This window comes from Euphorbia lathyris, chromosome 3 (assembly GCF_963576675.1).
Source record: "Euphorbia lathyris chromosome 3, ddEupLath1.1, whole genome shotgun sequence".
Lineage (NCBI taxonomy): Eukaryota > Viridiplantae > Streptophyta > Magnoliopsida > Malpighiales > Euphorbiaceae > Euphorbia > Euphorbia lathyris.
In genome coordinates this window covers 11,422,626-11,435,935 of record NC_088912.1, presented here as the reverse complement: position 1 = coordinate 11,435,935, position 13,310 = coordinate 11,422,626, and the positions used below count along the sequence as shown (strand labels likewise).

The following is a 13,310-nucleotide window of genomic DNA, read 5'->3' as shown; positions in this document are numbered from 1 at the left end:
ACTTATGGATTATGCTAGGCCAGGAATGGCCGGTGTAACTAATAGTGTAGTTAGACCCTGTATAAACGCAAATCAATTTGAAATTAAGCCTGCTTTGCTTAATATGTTGCAAAACAACGTAACGTTTTATGGACTACCTAACGAAAACCCCAATGCACATTTGACAAATTTCTTAGAAATTTGTGACACTTTTAAAATTACTGATGTAACAGCCGAAGCAATCAAACTTCGCCTCTTTCCTTTCACTTTGAAGGATAAGGCAAAAATTTGGTTAACTTCTATGCCTGCTGCAACATTTGAAACTTGGGACCAATTAGCCCAAGCATTTTTACAAAAATATTTTCCCTTAGCAAAAACCGCAAGAGTCATCAAAGAGTTGACATCTTTTACACAAAATGATAATGAAACTCTTTATGAAGCTTGGGAACGTTTTAAAGAACTTCAACGTTTATGCCCACACCACCAACTGCCAGATGCACTTTTAATGCAGACATTCTATAATGGATTAAATCCTACAACTAGAGGTTCATTAGATGCTATGTCTGGAGGGTTATTTATGAAGAAGACGTCCGCCCAAGCAAGAGAACTTTTGGAAGAAATGGCAATCAACAGCAGTATGTGGCCCGCCGAGCGTGGCCATATACCGACGGCGAAACCATCATCCTCAGGTACATCATCGGTTAAAGGTATAATGAATCTTGATCCTGTAGCAATGTTACAAGCCCAATTTTCTGCCTTATCGCACAAAATTGATAAATTTATGGCACCATGTGATCCTAATGATCCAATCCAGAGAGACATTGATTACGAAGGTATGAATGAGATAGAACAGGTAAATTTTGTCCAAGGACAAAACCAAACTACTAATCCTTATTCTAATACTTATAATCCTGGATGGAGAAATCATCCTAACTTTAACTGGAAAGATGGTAATAATAATAATAATGCAAATGCTAATCAATATCGGATAAATAATTATCAAAATTAAACAAGAGATACGATTAGCACTTTATCTTCAAAAATCGACAAATTTATTGATGCTATGAATGGAAAGGTAAGTAATCAAGACGATGGTTTTAAACGGATCGAAAATAAATTCGATCAGCTTATCAAAAACCAATCATCTAGCATCCATAATTTGGAGGTTCAAATTGGACAACTTGCTAAATCAATTCCATCCCGCAAAGAGGGAAGTCTTCCCAGCCAAACGGAAGAAAATCCGAAAGAGCATGTTAAGGCTATCACTCTTCGCTCGGGAAAAAACTACTTAGGTCCGGAAATGCCCGGAAATTCAACTTTACCTGGAAATGATTTACCAAAATCCAAAGAAGATACATTAAAACAAAAAGATACGCCTATTGACTCTAATCCAAAACCTTTTGTACCAAAACCACCTTTTCCACACAGGGTCCGAAATAAGGACCATGATAAACAACTTTTATCATTTTTAGATAAACTTAAAAATTTGCATATAAATTTAACATTCATGGATGCAATTACGCAAATTCCTAACTATAGAAAATTCTTGAAAGATTTAATCTCCAAAAAGATTAGTTGGGAAGAATTTCATCCATTTCACTTTCTGAAGAATGTAGTTCGATAGTATCAAGCAAATTACCTACTAAACTCAAAGATCCCGGATGCTTTACCATTCCGTGTACTTTGGGAAATATGGAATTCCCAAGTTGTCTTTGTGATTTAGGAGCTAGTATAAACTTGATGCCATTGTCTATTTTTGAGAAATTAGGTTTAGAAGAAGACATCAAGCGTACCAATATGGTTTTGCAATTAGCGGATCAATCCACTAAAAGACCATATGGTATAATTGAAGACGTTTTGGTGAAAGTTGACAAATTTATTTTTCCCACTGACTTTGTTATCTTAGATTTTGCTTATGATGCTAATTGTCCGCTAATCTTTGGTAGACCATTCATGAACACGGGACGTGCTCTAGTTGATGTGTCGGAAGGAAAAGTAGTTTTAAGAATAGGTGACGATAAGATCAAGTTCGATATGAATCAAGCAATGAAATATCCTATGGAGGATTTCGCTTGTATGAAGCTTGATTTAGTTGAAGAATGTGTTAATGAAATTGTTCAAAGAGAAGAAATAATAGAACCTATAATGGGTGAAGAATTAGAAGATAAGGACCCAGAACCTTTGATTCGAGAAGATGGACCAGTTCCGCCTTCAGTAATAGTTCCACCTAAATTAGAACTTAAAGAATTACCAAACCATCTGAGATACACTTTCCTAGGCGGAAGTGATACTGTACCTATAATCATCTCTAACAAATTAACAGAAAATCAAGAAGAAAAATTGAAAGAAGTTGTTAGAAATAGAATAGGAAGTATGGGATGGCAGATTTCAGATTTAAAAGGAATTAATCCTAGTATTGTAATGCATAGGATTCACTTAGAAGAAGATAAGCCACCTAAAGCGGATAGACAAAGACGTTTAAATCCGAACATGAAAGAAGTAGTCAAAAATGAGATTACTAAACTTTTAGACAATGGAATCATTTATCCTATTTCGGATAGTGAATGGGTTAGTCCAATCCATTGTGTACCCAAAAAGGGAGGTATAACTGTAGTAAGGAATGATGAAGGTGAATTAATACCTACGCGAACCACCACCGGTTGGAGGGTTTGTATAGATTATAGGAACCTAAATAAGGCAACTAGGAAAGATCATTTTCCTTTACCTTTCATCGATCAAATGATCGAAAGGATAGCCGGTCATGCATTTTATTGTTTTCTTGATGGTTATTCCGGATTCTTTCAAATATATATTTACCCGGATGACCAAGATAAAACAACCTTCACATGTCCTTATGGAACATTTGCATATAGAAGAATGCCTTTTGGTCTATGTAATGCACCAGCAACTTTTCAACGTTGTATGACTGTAATTTTTAATGATTTCATCGAAGATATCATGGAAGTATTTATGGATGATTTTTCAGTTTATGGAGATTCTTTTGATGCATGTTTAAAAAACTTAGATAAAGTTCTTTCTAGATGCGAAGAAACAAATTTAGTATTAAATTGGGAAAAATGTCATTTCATGGTTGACGAAGGAATTGTTTTAGGTCATAAAATATCCGAAAAGGGATTAGAAGTGGATAGAGAAAAAACTTCAGTAATAGAAAAATTACCCCCACCAACAACTGTCAAGGGAGTAAGATCTTTTCTAGGACATGCAGGTTTTTACAGAAGATTTATAAAAAACTTTTCTGTAATTTCCAAACCACTTACTAATTTACTTATGAAGGATTCAACCTTCGACTTTAATGAAGATTGCATTAAAGCTTTCGAAACATTGAAAACAGCCTTAGTCAGTGCACCCATAATTGCTAAGCCCGATTGGGATTTACCTTTTGAAATCATGTGTGATGCAAGTGACCTAGCAGTGGGATGTGTTTTAGGTCAAAGAAAGGATAAAAGATTACATGTTATTTATTATGCAAGTCACACATTGTCCGGTGCACAATTAAATTACACAACAACAGAAAAAGAGATGTTAGCCGTAGTATTTGCATGTGATAAGTTTAGGTCATACTTGTTAGGATCTAAAGTTATTATTTATACAGATCACGCAGCTTTACGTTATCTGTTTGCTAAGAAAGATGCAAAACCGCGTCTGATTAGATGGGTTTTGTTGTTACAAGAATTTGATATAGAAATTAAAGACAAAAAGGGAGTAGAAAACCTTGTCGCCGATCATCTATCGAGACTAGAAGATGAAAACGGTCCTATAGGTGAAACTGTCGGTATACGAGATGATTTCCCCGATGAACATCTCTATCAAGTAGAAAGTATCATGTCACCATGGTATGCAGATTTTGCTAATTATCTTGCAACCGATATTGTTCCGGAAGGATTATCTTCCCAACAAAGGAAGAAATTTTTCTTCGATATTAAACAATATTTTTGGGAAGATCCCTTTCTATTCAAATCATGTGGTGACGGGATAATTAGGAGATGTGTTGGAGAAAATGAATATGAATCTATAATAACAGAATGTCATTCCAGCTCATATGGAGGACATAATGGAGTTAATAAAATGGTAGCTAAAATATTAGAATGTGGTTTCTTTTGGCCTATAATGTTTAAGGACGTTGGTTCATTTATTACTCGTTGTGATAAATGCCAAAGAACGGGAAATTTAGGAAGGAAAGATGAGATGCCCCTCAAAAACGTGTTGGAAGTTGAAATCTTCGACATGTGGGGAATTGATTTCATAGGACCTTTTCCGCCTTCCAATGGTAAAACTTACATATTAGTAGCCGTTGATTATGTTTCGAAGTGGGTTGAAGCAATTGCAACCCCTACGAATGATTCTAAAGTAGTTATTAATTTTCTTGACGATATATTTTATAGATTCGGTTGTCCTAGATTCGTTGTTAGTGATGGCGGTACCCATTTCATAAATCGAAATTTTGATATGCTTATGAAAAAATATGGAGTACGCCACTGCGTGTCAACGCCATACCATCCTCAATCGAATGGTCAGGCGGAGATCTCAAATAGAGAACTCAAATGGATTTTAGAGAAAACTGTTTCATCATCAAGAAAAGATTGGTCACAAAAACTCAATAATGCGCTATGGGCATACCGTACTGCATTTAAATCACCAATAGGAATGACTCCATACCGTTTGGTATATGGAAAAGCATGTCATTTACCAGTTGAATTAGAACATAAAGCCTATTGGGCTATTAGAAAACTTAATTTTGATTTACAACAAGCAGGAAAGAAACGTTTGCTTAATTTAAATGAGTTAGATGAGTTACGACATCTATCGTATGAAAATGCGAGGATTTATAAAGAAAAAGTGAAAAAATGGCACGATGCCAATATCAAAGTCAAACACTTTAATGTTGGAGATAAGGTGCTGTTATTTAATTCACGGCTTCGTATATTTCCAGGAAAACTTAAGTCCAGATGGGACGGACCGTATTTAGTCGTCAAAACATTCGACTATGGTTCTTTGGAACTTGAGGAAACCAACGGTAATCGTTTTAAAGTTAACGGTAATCGATGTAAAATTTATTACGAAAATATTTCCGAAATAGGAACTAATTTCGTAACAAGATTTCCTGACATATAAGTCATTTCATTTTTCTAATAGTTAGTTTTTATTATTTTTTTTATTTTTATTTTTGTTTTGTTTAGATTATATCATTTTATATTAGAATTTTAGATATAGAAAAATATATACAAGTCATGATTTTAATTAATTTTTAGGAATTTAATGAGAATTAGAAGAAATTCAGTGATTCTCAGTTGAGAATTTGAAATTCTCAGTTGAGGATTCACATATATAGAATTCTTAAGGAGGTAAGAAATTTCTGAACTTATAGAGAATTTAAAATTCTCAGTTGAGAATTTGGGTATAATTAGTAGCCAGGAAAATTTCTGGACTTGTAGAGGATTTCAGATTCTCAGTTGAGAATTCTGATTTCAAATTGAAAGGAAAATTTCTGAACTTACCGAGGATGAGGATTCTCGGTAGAGGATCAGAAATTTGGATTTTTGACAACTGATTTCCGCAAGGAAATCAGCGTGTCGCGACTGCGGGTCAGCATCCTCGGTCGCGACACGGGGAAATTATGCAAAAATTGACCCTTTTTCCAGCAGATGCAACTCTTCAGAAACGAAGCATTAAGTTTCTTCATTTCTAAAAGGGTTGTTTCATGCCTTTTCATTTCAAAAACAACACCTCTTTTCGTCCTAGGATTTTATAAATAGGTTCTAGAGGTTCAGTTTTCTGTCAGTTTCTTTTCATCTCTATCAGAACAATTCTCTAATTTTCTTACCATTCAACAACCCAGAAATTAAGTTCAGAACCTTTCTTCCTTACTCATTCCAAACACCATGACTTCCTCAAACACTTCATCTAAGAAAGTTATTGCTTCACGCAATAAACGTGTTGATATATCAGAGCGTTACGGATGTAACTTTCCCATCTTCAATCATGATGAGGGAAGGCGCTTCTTGAAGCTTCGATACACATTCTTTGTCGGAATGCTATACATGGATGACTTTCTTAACGATAAGATGGGAATTAAAGATGATATGAGTCGCTACATGGAACGTTTAGGATGGACCAGATTTGTTAATATGAAGTATCCTATAATTGGAGACTGGATATTAGAGTTCTTGTGTACGGTTCGTTTTGTTAACAAGCGTCGGGTGCGTCTTAGTTTTCGTCGGGATGGCAAAACTTTCACTTTTGGATATCCAGAATTACATGCTTGGTTTGGTTTTCCCTTGAAGGATACTACCAAACGTCATCATGGAAGAGATATGACGTCTACTGATATTTGGCGAATGCTCACCGGCATCTGGCCTTTCCACCCAAAACTAGCCTATAATAAGTCTTTCTATTCCAACTCTATGCTATATTTGCATAAGTTTCTGAGTCACAGCCTGTTCGGTCGCACGTTCAGTAGTGTCGTCCAAGAATCTGATCTTTATGTCCTTGGCGATATATTTCAAGGCAACGTGGTTGATTCTTCAAAAATTCTGATGGAGGGTCTTGTTGCCGCATCTAGATCCAAGACTAAGAAGGTTGGATTCGGGAATATTGTATGTGGAATAATTCTAGGGACCAAGGGAAGTATTTCTGTTCCTTGGAGTGATGCTGAATCTTTCCCAATGCTAGACTATGAGTTTTTAGAATATGAAGGTCTAGTGAAACGAGTATTTCGATCAGGACCCAATTTTCTTTCTGCACAAGAACGTCAAGCCTTCGTGCAGTTGAAAATAGAACGCTATAGGGCTAAGAAAATCCCGATTGAAAGGGACGAATTTTTAGCATAGCTTTTGTTTCGTTTGTTTGTAAATATGTTTCTATTCAATAAAAATCTTTCTCTTTTGCATTATTTCCTGTTTTTGATTATTTGGTTAAACTAACATTTAATTCCATAATTCTAAACTAATGCACTTATTAAATGCAAACTTAATCCATTCATTACTAATTAAATGATTAATAACTAAGTTTCAATTCCTTAAATAAAGATTCATTTAACTTACATGAATACATGCACATAAATGCTTCAATTAATTTTAGTTCCAAAGCTTTCCTATTCTTAATTTAACATCCATTAATTAAAGCATTTTTCATTTATTTTTCCATTAATAAGGATACACCTTTGGTTTTCCTTATCATTTAATGTTTTATATTTATGTTTTTAAGTACAGATAACATTTTTAAGGAGTTCAGGATAGGATTTATCAAGAAAATGCACGAAATGAAGTTAATATGCAGAATTTGGGTAGCCACGAGGTCATTCGCGGCCGAGAATTAATGGATTCTCGGTAACTTCAGCAAATTTACTCCAAATTCAGACAAAAAAATTCGCTGCCAAACGCGATTCGCGGCCGCGAATGGTGTATTTCACGGTAACTTCAGCAAATTCCCACAACAATTCAAAGAAAAAATTGGCTGAAAAACGCGATCCGCGGCCGCGGATACACATCCACGACCGCGACACGCGTGTTAAAGGCAACTCCAAGTCCGGATTTTTGGCCTAATTTTCAACCTTTTTCCTATTCCTCCTCTACTTACACCTCTTCCTATTCCAACTATACTCATTACTCTTCCTATTCCTACTCTACCTATTAAACTTCCTCTTCAAACCCTATATATATACCTATTCCTTACACAAACCTTACACCACCTCCAATTTTAACCAATTCCCTACTCTTACCTCTTCCCAATACTTCACTTTTACTCTTCCCAATTTCATCCTTACCCTTTTTAATCACTTACCCCTTTCAATTCAAGTCTACATACAACACTTCTACTTCATCTTCAACCTCAAGCTTTTCTCTCTTTTCATCTTTTTCATCTAAACCCTAAACACCATAACCATGCCTAGAGCAAAGCGTGTTGGACACAAGCCGGCTGTCACTGAGGCTAATCGCCTAAGGATTAGTTGCGGGGCTTATTTCGACATTCATTCTAAAGAAGAAATTGGATGTTTCAAGCACTTTTCAAACGCCAATCGTAAGTTCATGGATATGCAGTTTCTTGACTTTGATTCGGTAAGGAAGTTGAACTTCACTACACAAATTACTGCTTTTATTGAAACTTTGGGATGGGAAACTTTTGCTTCTATGCGTTTTCCACAAATTCAAGAGTATGTGGTTGAATTTTTGGTTACTTTGACGATGAACAAAAAGAGGACTGAAATTTCTTTTCGGAATAATGGTGTCACCTATACCGTTGATTATGAGGCTATGGGTAACATGTTTGGTTTCCCTACTAGTGATTTTTATGATAAGCCTCGGGATTTTGACAATAACTCTTTTTGGCAAACTCTTTCCAACCAAACTTCTTTTGATTCTAAAAACACTTCAAGCAAGTTGATTAAGGACAATTGTGTGTTCTTCTTTCACAAGTATTTGAGTTTTTCACTTTTTGGTCGTGTTGAGAGTTCGAAGATTCAAGTCCGGGATTTGTTTGTTTGGGATTGTTTGTTCAAGGGTTTATGGGTTGATAGCATTGGAATGATTTTTGACAATTTATATCGTGCTTCGAGGGCTCATACCACTCAAGTCCCTCTCGGTAATTTCATAACCGCTATTGTTTTGGGAGCACGGGATGAATTGGCTACTTTTGATATGTCCACCTACCATGGATATGTTCCGGTTTTGGACATTGCGGCTCTTGAGCGGGCTCATTTGTTGGTTTCTGCGGCTCCTCCGGTTTTTATTTCTTATGCTACCCGTATTGCTCATCTTCGTGGCACTATGGGTGGAGGTGCTTCTAGTTCTCATAATGTAGGTACTGAGGAAGAAGGAGCGGAGGACGGAGCGGAAGATGCCCCACAAGCCCAAGCAACACAAGATAATGATCCGGTGGATTTAAGGAGAATTTTGAACCAAATCAATGCCAATAATCGACAAATGAATTTACGGATTGATGATTTGGTGGAGAACAACATGGTGGTGAATGACAACCTCAATTCTTTGAGGCGTGCGCATAGATCGACTCGGCATCGGATGCTTTCGTTTTTCCGACGCCGAAATGTGGAAACTTCACCAACACATCCGGATTCCCCACCGCATGCTTAGGTTTTCTCTGTTATTTTTATCTTATCTTGTTTTCATTTCAGTTTCGTACATTTTTATTTTCTTATGTTTCGTACAATTTCAGTTTTAATTTAATTTTATGATGCATGTTTTCTTTGCTATATCTTTCATTTCTTTCCGTTTGTTTTATCTTTAACGTTTTATCTCCATTTTTGCACCAATGAGGACATGGTCCAATTTAAGTGTGGGAGGAGATATATACATATATCATTTTTATACAAACGAATGAATGAACGAATGTATGCAAATGAATGAATGAATGTATGCAACACTTGTTTTCAAAAATACAAAATGCAACGTATATTGCAACACTTTTAAGTATATTGCAACAAATGAAAAAAATTAACATTTTTTATGAAATATCATTTTTACATTTATAAATTAATCATAAGTTAAAATTTTTATGATTATTTTTAGGTTATCATTATCGATAGAAATAAATATTTCTATACGGGTAATATTTTTCAAATTTTTCACAAATCTTCGACACGATTTTAAGTAAAAATTGTCTCGAGTAAATGTATTTAAGTAAAAATTCTTTATTTTCAATCTCTATTTCATATCATGAAATTCATGATATAATAAATCTTATTTTAAATTTTCAATTAGGTTTATAGGCATTAAATTGAACTAACAATTTTTAGCTCGGTTTTGATTTTGTCTTACATTAACACCAATTGAAGTTTTTAAGGAAACTTTAGCCGTAATACATGTTGAATTTTAAGTCAATATAGGATGAATGTGCTAATTTTCTTTTTCCCAAGTTATAATCAATAAATCGTATTCTTAACTTTTGGCCACGATTGAGACCAACCTTATCACAATCGAGGTATGAAAGGGAAGAAATTAATAAATAAAGCATACTTTTGGCCACGGTTGCGACCACCCTTATCACAATCGAGGTATGAAAGGAACGTTTAAATAAAAAAATTAAGCGTGTTTAAAGTTTAAAGTAACGATTGCGTCCACCCATGGCATGGTCGGTACCTCTTAAGCGAACACAAAACAAATGCATATAAAGTTACGATCGAGACCACCCTTATCACGGGCGTAACTAAGCAAATAAATTAAACTTAATACTCATATATAATAATTCAAGTTTGGGAAAGGAAATTTGGTGCTTTGAAATGCCTTGAGATGAAAGACTCAATAACATGCGTGCTTACATCGTCCCGAATACTTCAATTTAAACATTGAAATACAAGACGAATGATATATCGTACTTATACTAAGTTAGTTTGATATTTTGCATATAAATTTGCCATGCAAAGTTAGTCTTTTCGGCTTAACTAATTTAAAAGGTAAACACAAAGATATATGTTTTATTTTCATAAAGAGATTAGTTAAGGAATAAATTCAGTGAAATTTTGCTCGGGACTAGCAAAAGATTAAGTGTGGAGATTTGTTAAGCCCAAAATATACCTAAAATATCATTAACATTCACATCATTTTTATTACAAATTCGTGTTATTTATATCTGTTTAGATTACTTTTACTCTCGAATATCTTTCTTTCTTGCAAGGTACCTAAATATTTGGTAAAATCCAAATAGGAACGAAAAAGGATCTAAAACAGAAGAAAAACCCTACAAAAGGAGTCAAAGACGACGTAAATCGAAAGCACCAAGTCGAAGACACGAATGAAAGCTAAGAAGTGAGAAAAATCACCAGGCCGCGACAGTGGATCCACCACCCGCGACCGCGACACGCGTGGTATAGCTATTTCTCCCCTTCGTCCGAAGCTCAACTCAATGCTACGTCATTCACGGCCGCGGATTACCATCCTCGGTAAGTGCAGAAAATTTACAAAGAGCATTTAACACATGCTAAAAATCCAAGAAACGCGTTCGTTCAAGTGGATAAAGACGTCCTTTCACAACAGACACGACTCTTAACCAACGGATACATCACTTCAAACACAACCCTTCAACATCTATAAATAAAGAGTTGATGTTGAGAAAAAGTGGCAGTGAAATGTTATAATATAGATATAGAATCAGAGCGTAGAACTTATGTCGAAGTTCTAAGTAAACACATTTCGAGAGTTAGAAATTAGATTCTGTACAAAACAAGATGAGGTACACATATTGTTTATAGTTTAATTACAACTCAGTAGTGTTTAGACATTGTTCCAGTTTTAGTTTGCATCATGGTAGTGGCCGACCGAATCCCTATTACGAAGTTACAGCGAGAAGATTGAGTAGAGTGTTCGCCCCTGAGCCTGACAACCTCTTAGGAAACCCAAGGAAGCGGAACCGATCAAGCCCTTCACTTGCACGCCCTCGAAGAACTCGATGTTCCTTGTTCTCTGTAAACTTGTATCAATTTATATTTTATCTAATAAAGTTCGTTCTATTCGACAAATCATTATGCAGCACTTATGGTAACCAATCCAATATAAGTGAGGCTGGTGTTTTCATTAATATGCACTTGAATTCAAAATCATTACAATGAAACTTTGTTGAACACTTAGGCAAATTATCATCTCGAAAGAGTTTTAATTTGAGTAAGGGCAACTATCCCGAAAGGGTTTTGTCGCGTTCAAAGCCAATTAATTAGAGGTTCCGTCATTTATTTCATCATCATAATTGATACAAAGTTTAAGTTGTTTTCTTTGCTTAATGCAAATGAATAAATTCATTCGTTTTTCTAAAAAGTTCTAAATGTTCCTGTTTTGTAAAATTCATTCTTAAAATCAGAAGACCTTTCTAACAATCGATTTATTCTAAATATGAAATCTTATTCCAGCATTTTCAAATACTCAAAGTTCACAAATTCAATTAAACAAATTTCCTAAATTCAATTAAACCAATTTTCACTTTTCATTTACATTTAATAGTAAATCTAACAAGTTCGAAATTAACAGATTCAAAAAATAAGTTTTTTCGTTAAAAAACGTATCCCTGTGGGATCGATATTTTTATTACTACAAGCGAAACCGTGCACTTGCAGAAATCGCTCAACATCCCCCAAACTTCAAGTCCAGCAGACACCTCCGTACTAAGTCTGATGCACTCTGACTTTCATCCTTTTTAAATACAAATAAAACAAGTAAAAGACAAATTGAAAACCTTAAAGAAAACTAAACAATTCAAGTAATCCAACTACATACCGAAATTGATGCTTCCTCCTGCGCAATCTCTTCCCCTCCTCCATGATTATCTTCAATTTCAGATATCTGGGCTTCTTCATCGTCTTTCTCCTCACCTTCAATCGGCTTCTCTCCTTTTTTTCCTCTCCTTACCTTCATCTTGCTTCTCATTACCTTCTTCTATCTTATTATCATCACCTCCTTCTTTCTTATTATCATCACCTCCTTTCTCACCTTCTTTCTGCTTCTCTCCTTTTTTCCACTCCTCACCTTCATCTTGTTTCTCATTACCTTCTCCTTTCTTATTCTCATCACCTCCTTCTTTCTTATCATCACCTCCTTCATCATCTTTCTCTTCTTCATCACCTTTCTTCACATCCCCATCTTTCTCCTCCTCTTCTTCATCATCTTTATTCGCATCCCCATCGTTAATTGTATCATCTTTCTCCGCATATTGGAGTTCACCCTTTAGGCTCTTAACATCAGCCTCTACCGATGATAATCGCCTCCCTAAGCTTAAAAATTGCTCGCTGCACCACTCTTGATGGGAGGTCATCATGTGATTGACCTTTTCCATGATTTCATCCACAAGTCCCCTTCTCTTATCCACTCTTGGACGGATGACAAACTGGTTATCATCATCTGCTTCTTCCTCGTCCACCTCAACTTCTTTTGTTCCATCTTCCTCTTCGACATCTTCTTTTTCGTCTTCTTCATTTTCTTCCTCTTCGCCATCTTCTTTTTCGTCATCTTCATTATCTTCCCTTGCCTTGTCCTCATCCTCATCCTTTTCTTCCTCCTTCAAATGGTCCATAAGTTGTTTAAACCAACCACATTGCTTCTCTCCATCTTCTGGTTCAATGGTTGTATGTTCAGGAGGATCAGCTTTCTACAAAACAATTCCCAAATGTGATAGGTGAAAAAGCTTTCCAAATATAGCAACTCATACAACTTGTTCGCTTACCTCAAACAATGTCTGGATTTCAGACAATTGTGCGGTCTTTAACTGTGTCCACCGAAGCACGCAGGGAATGGTAGATTCAAATTCGAGTCTTGTATAAAAGATATTGGTAGCTTTCCATATCTCACAAATCCAAACCTATCATCAAGCAACAA

At 35.4% G+C, this 13,310-nt stretch overlaps 1 non-coding gene across 1 annotated transcript; it reads right to left on the bottom strand.

The window, feature by feature from the left end:
• Positions 1–361: 361 nt before the first annotated feature.
• LOC136225093 (small nucleolar RNA R71) lies at positions 362–468 on the bottom strand. Its single transcript, XR_010686831.1, has one exon. It is a non-coding gene; the product is annotated as a small nucleolar RNA R71 (small nucleolar RNA).
• Positions 469–13,310: the final 12,842 nt, after the last annotated feature.